Genomic DNA, 6,000 nt, shown 5'->3' with positions numbered 1-6,000 from the left:
TATGTTTAAGCTGCCAACAAATAGCCTCACTGATGCCATTAGTAGCTTGTCATTTTTTAAACATGTCAGAAGACATATCCTGTGGCTGTGGAAAAGAAAATAACTAAAGCGATTGCTGAAACTACTAAAATTGGGTTATAAACTGTCAAATGTATTATTAAAATGTGGAAAAATAGTCATGCAACATTAGCATCAAGGACAAAATGATAGCTGCCTCAGGTTAAGAAGATAGGCAGATGTGAAGTGACACCCATCTTAAGTTTCTAAGCATAGTGCCTACTGGACAAGGGTTCAGAGCTATGAGCTGGGGTTGCTTCAGTAGGTCAGTTCTAGGTTCAGCAATATTTAATATTGCTCAATATTATACATGCTTGAATCTGATGCTATGACTCTCCAATGCTATTTTTAAATTTTTAAGACTATTTACTAAGTCCTTAGCTCTGTCTTTGCTTTATGTAGCAACACAATCCTGGAGAAGCGTTGTCTCATTTCACTGTGTACAGCAACAGCTATATATGGTTGAAATGACAATAAAAGCTTCTTGACTTGACTTGAAAAAGTGGAGCTAAAGTGATTAGTGCACCTGTACATCTGTTTAGAGATCAGACATCTTTAGGCCACTCAAAGGAGTTGGTTAGGTAATTAGCATTTCTTAGTTAGCTTTAGCTGTTCTTACTTCCTAAAAAGTTAGCTAACGTTATTTAGCATTATTAATACTGTAGAAACCTTATCTTACCTTACCAAGAGAATATCAGTCGCTGAATACAGAGAGATGAATGGATAGCAAAGTAAGTTAAAACTACAGTCATGGGCAAAAGTTTTGGCTGTGATATAAATTTTTTGTTTTGCAAAATTTGCTGCTTCAGTATTTGAAGATTATTTTCCCACGTTTCTATGGTCTACTGGAAAACGGTGATAAGCATTTCAAAAGTTTTAGAGGTTTTAATTGGCAAAAACATTTTATTCATGCAAAGATTCAGTATTTACTGTGTTGACTCTTGTTTTTCATAACATTTACAATTCACTCTGGCAGGCTGGATATTAGCTTCTAGGCCAAATCCTGACTAATGGCAGTCCATTCTTGCCTTATTAGAGCTCGGAGTTGTGCTTCTGCTTGCACGGATCATCACAAAATTTCTCCTGGATCGTTAGTAGAAGTTGCTCTTGCAGGATGTTTTGATACCATTCTTTATTCATGGCAGTGTTTTTAGGGCAAAATGTGAGTGTTACACTACCTTGGTTAAAAAGCAACCCTTCACATGGATGGTCTCAGGATGCTTCTCTGTTGGCATGAGACAGGACTCGTTGAAGCGTTCACCTTTTCTTCTCTGAACAATTAAATTTGTAGATGTCCCAAACAGTGGGAAAGGAGCTTGATCAGAGAAAATAACATTGCACCAGTCTTCTGCTGTAAAATACTCCTGAGCAGCTGCATCACTGTCTGGTTTGGGAACTGTCTCCGATCATAAGACCCTGCAGCGGATAGTGAAGACAGTCTCTCTTCCCTCTATCATGGACATTTACATTTTGCATTCGCAAAGCCGACAGCATTGTGTATGACCCCACACACCCTCCTGCCATTGGGAAAAAGGTACAAAATCATTTGGGCCCTCACGACCAGACTGTGTAACAGTTTCTTTCCACAAGCCATCAGACTCCTCAACAACTGAACTGAACTGAACTGTACCCAGCACAACACACACACACACACACACACACACACACACACACACACACACACACACACAACTGTGTGGACTCCACTGATCTACACTAAATACACACTCTTCCTATATACACCCATGTACACAGCACCACCATATCAAACTGTTTACATGCTGTTTTTGCTCTTTGCACATGTTGTCTTTCACATTTCAGTTGATTACTATTTTACACAATCATTATAATACCTCATGTAACTGCTGCTGTAATATTAATGTGTTCATTCCTGTATTTATGCACATTACATTTACAACATTTAACTTTTTCTATAGCATGACTAATATTTATTTAATAACCTTCATGAAAAATATTTCTATTTCAAGACAACATTTAACAAAGATTTTAGATAAGCTATCATAAATATTCCTTAATGAGGATTTAAGCTTTAAGAGTAATAGAATTTAACCAAATATACTTCCTTTTTCACTTCTATCCGATAATCACTCTGATCATGTGCTTTTCCTCTTTTATCTCATGAGAAATAAAGAACGTTCATCAATAGTTTAAGTTGATGTTTAGATCATTAACTTAAACCCGATTCACGCTCAGAAAAACACATCAAACCTCGTCATCGTGATTAGGGAGACGTCACACTTTCAAATCACAATTCCTAGTCATTCACTATAGAAATGATCCCTGAAAGTATAGTCTTAGTGTTACAGGGGGTGAAACAGTGGAGCACTTCAAATAACACACACATCCTGAAGACAGTAGATTTTACAGTCAACACAAAACACATAATACACACAAAAATATACATCTATCAAACGCAATCTATATAAAAAAAAAACAACAACACAATAATGACAAGAATTTATTCGGGACAAAATCAGAAAATTGTCTTATTTTAATGAATGAATAAAGCTTCTCATCATGCTTTGCGCCAACGAGGCTGACTTAGTTCCGCCCTTAAAGGATCCTGCAGTTCCTCGAGCTAACGCTAGGTGGGAGTACACAAGCAGTTTAAGGACCATACAGCAAGTTCACATAGAAAAGGCACAAAAAATCTCCATGTGATCAGTCGCTGAGCACGTTTAGGAAAACCACTACACCTACTCATTCGTGCAGTGTAGATAATCATGCATACAAGGACAGCAGCTCCAGGAAAGCCAGAGATGATGACAGTGGCAAAAAAAAAAGAAGAGAAAAATCCCTCAATGAAGTGAAACAGGAAGCTTGAGAAGAAGCAGACCCTAAAACCCTTCTATAAATGTACTATGGGTGTCTGATAAAGATAAGATATGTGTTCAAGATATCAGACCTTATTTGTTAGACAAATATTGCAAACTTTTTTATTTGATATTTGGCTCACTAAAGTGAAATTGCATTTTACAGTTGGGATATGGCACATGTAGGTGAGTATAATAACTGTCAAATTACTAGGTAAGGACTTGACCATAGTACAAAAAAATTCTATCAGATATGCAGCAGAAGTATTAAACAAGCTAGAATCAACCTCAAATGTTTAACTAACCCTTACACATAGGTCCCTTCATCAAGATGTGATATCATTAGAAACAAATGACGACTAGGAAGACAAAGCATTCTCACATAAGTAAACTTTTGATGAAGCCAACTTTCTTTCAAGGATTCCATGCAGTTACATTGTCACTCGAGTGCTGCTAAATATCACAGTGCCAATGAATCAAACTATAGAGTTTATTGAAACAAACACAAATACAGGCATAACATTCATTCGAGTTCAGCAAATAAAAGTGAAAAAAATAAATAACAATTACCATGTCGCAAAATAATGTTTTGTTCAATATCAGATGGTAAAGCATATAAAACACAAACTTCCCTGAGAACATTCATGATAAAACTATAAAAATAACATTACTAATAACAGATTTCTCCAAAAGCTTTATTTACTATGAATGGAGTTCTCTCACGCGCTATAGAACTTTCTTTACCAAAACTGACAGACACAAGAACAGTCTCTTTCCCCAGGCCCCTTATCACCAACTCACCGTGATTACATTCCCTGCTTTATATCTATAAATACTGCACTATCAGACATCACATTATACACGCTGTACGAAGAACATACATCATTTTGGTACTTACCCTATGTAAATATACAAACAATCAAATACTATGTATTTATATCTAATATTCATACTAAATAGGTTACATTATATTTACATTTCTTTATATAGTATTAGTGCTTTCCATGTCTGACTTTAACCGTATTACACTAACCACTCTGATCATGTACTTTCCCTTTCTTAGTCCGGATAGACCAGAAAACGTTCATCAATAATTTAACCCAGTGACATAAATCATTAGATTAAATCCGATTCACGCTCAGGAAAGCACATCGAACCTCTTCATCGTGATTAGGGAGACGTTACACTTACAAATCACATTTCCTAGTCAGTTACTATAGAAATGATCCCTGAAAGTATAGTCTTACCCTGACACTGCCTCAGACAGGAGACACTTCATCTAACACACGTGTCCTGAAGACGGTAGACTTTATATTCTACACAACACACACGAAACATAACCAGATCAACATAACCAGATAAACACACACAACTCAACATAAAAACAACCGCAATTTACTTCGAATTAAGGCAGAAAATTGTTTTATTTAACTGATAAATAATACCCAACATGCTTTGCGGCATCGTTTATTTGATTTGAACATCATCTTTCATTGGTGCATCCACATCCAGACAGAGTTTTAACGTGCTACATTGGAGGCATTAGGTAACCATTGTTTGTTTTTAAAACATACTTAAACGAATACAAGAAAAGAGCTTCTGATTAAAAAGATTTAAGCCCTTTGCAGGGCATAAATAAGGGGGCGGAATTGATACGGGTGTACGTCTATCAAATAAGACCGCCGGAAACTGCTCTATTTTATGTTCCGGTCTGTCGAAGAGGTTTTAATAATAGTTTAAACGAAATGCATTTAAATTCATTAATTTACAAATTCACAGATTCAAGTTTCCCGAGTCAATAACTACTTCAATTTACTTCGAATTAAGGCAGAAAATTGTTTTATTTAACTGATAAATAATACCCAATACGCTTTGCGGCCGTACGTCTATCAAATAAGACTCCTGAGCTAAACACAGTTACTACACACTAATGAAGAGAGAGGCAGCTACAACCGCGTTTTGCTAGTAACAGCGTTTAGCACAGGAGTTATTGACTTTTTTTTTTAAATTAATGAATTTAAATGCATTTCGTTTAAACTATTATTAAAACCTCTTCGACAGACCGGAACATAAAATAGAGCAGTTTCCGGCGGTCTTATTTGATAGACGTACACCCGTATCAATTCCGCCCCCTTATTTATGCCCTGCAAAGGGCTTAAATCTTTTTAATCAGAAGCTCTTTTCTTGTATTCGTTTAAGTATGTTTTAAAAACAAACAATGGTTACCTAATGCCTCCAATGTAGCACGTTAAAACTCTGTCTGGATGTGGATGCACCAATGAAAGATGATGTTCAAATCAAATAAACGATGCCGCAAAGCATGTTGGGTATTATTTATCAGTTAAATAAAACAATTTTCTGCCTTAATTCGAAGTAAATTGCGGTTGTTTTTATGTTGAGTTGTGTGTGTTTATCTGGTTATGTTGATCTGGTTATGTTTCGTGTGTGTTGTGTAGAATATAAAGTCTACCGTCTTCAGGACACGTGTGTTAGATGAAGTGTCTCCTGTCTGAGGCAGTGTCAGGGTAAGACTATACTTTCAGGGATCATTTCTATAGTAACTGACTAGGAAATGTGATTTGTAAGTGTAACGTCTCCCTAATCACGATGAAGAGGTTAGATGTGCTTTCCTGAGCGTGAATCGGATTTAATCTAATGATTTATGTCACTGGGTTAAATTATTGATGAACGTTTTCTGGTCTATCCGGACTAAGAAAGGGAAAGTACATGATCAGAGTGGTTAGTGTAATACGGTTAAAGTCAGACATGGAAAGCACTAATACTATATAAAGAAATGTAAATATAATGTAACCTATTTAGTATGAATATTAGATATAAATACATAGTATTTGATTGTTTGTGTAGTTACGTAGCGTAAGTACCAAAATGATGTATGTTCTTCGTACAGCGTGTATAATGTGATGTCTGTTAGTGCAGTATTTATAGATATAAAGCAGGGAATGTAATCACGGTGAGTTGGTGATAAGGGGCCTGGGGAAAGAGACTGTTCTTGTGTCTGTCAGTTTTGGTAAAGAAAGTTCTATAGCGCGTGAGAGAACTCCATTCATAGTAAATAAAGCTTGTGGAGAAATCTGTTATTAGTAATGTT

The 6,000-nt window shown here is 36.0% G+C and overlaps 3 non-coding genes across 3 annotated transcripts; 1 reads left to right on the top strand and 2 right to left on the bottom strand.

Moving 5' to 3' along the window:
* Positions 1–2,161: 2,161 nt before the first annotated feature.
* On the bottom strand, positions 2,162–2,374 carry LOC113663040. Its single transcript, XR_003445403.2, has one exon. It is a non-coding gene; the product is annotated as a small nucleolar RNA U3 (small nucleolar RNA).
* A 1,548-nt stretch (positions 2,375–3,922) lies between these two features.
* LOC113663042 lies at positions 3,923–4,136 on the bottom strand. The gene has a single exon (XR_003445405.1). It is a non-coding gene; the product is annotated as a small nucleolar RNA U3 (small nucleolar RNA).
* Positions 4,137–5,418: 1,282 nt separating this feature from the next.
* On the top strand, positions 5,419–5,632 carry LOC113663041. The gene has a single exon (XR_003445404.2). It is a non-coding gene; the product is annotated as a small nucleolar RNA U3 (small nucleolar RNA).
* Positions 5,633–6,000: the final 368 nt, after the last annotated feature.

This window comes from Tachysurus fulvidraco, chromosome 1 (genome assembly GCF_022655615.1).
Source record: "Tachysurus fulvidraco isolate hzauxx_2018 chromosome 1, HZAU_PFXX_2.0, whole genome shotgun sequence".
In the NCBI taxonomy this organism is placed as follows: Eukaryota; Metazoa; Chordata; class Actinopteri; order Siluriformes; family Bagridae; genus Tachysurus; species Tachysurus fulvidraco.
The sequence above is the reverse complement of the archived record's forward strand: the minus strand, read 5'-3'. Positions and strand labels throughout refer to the sequence as shown.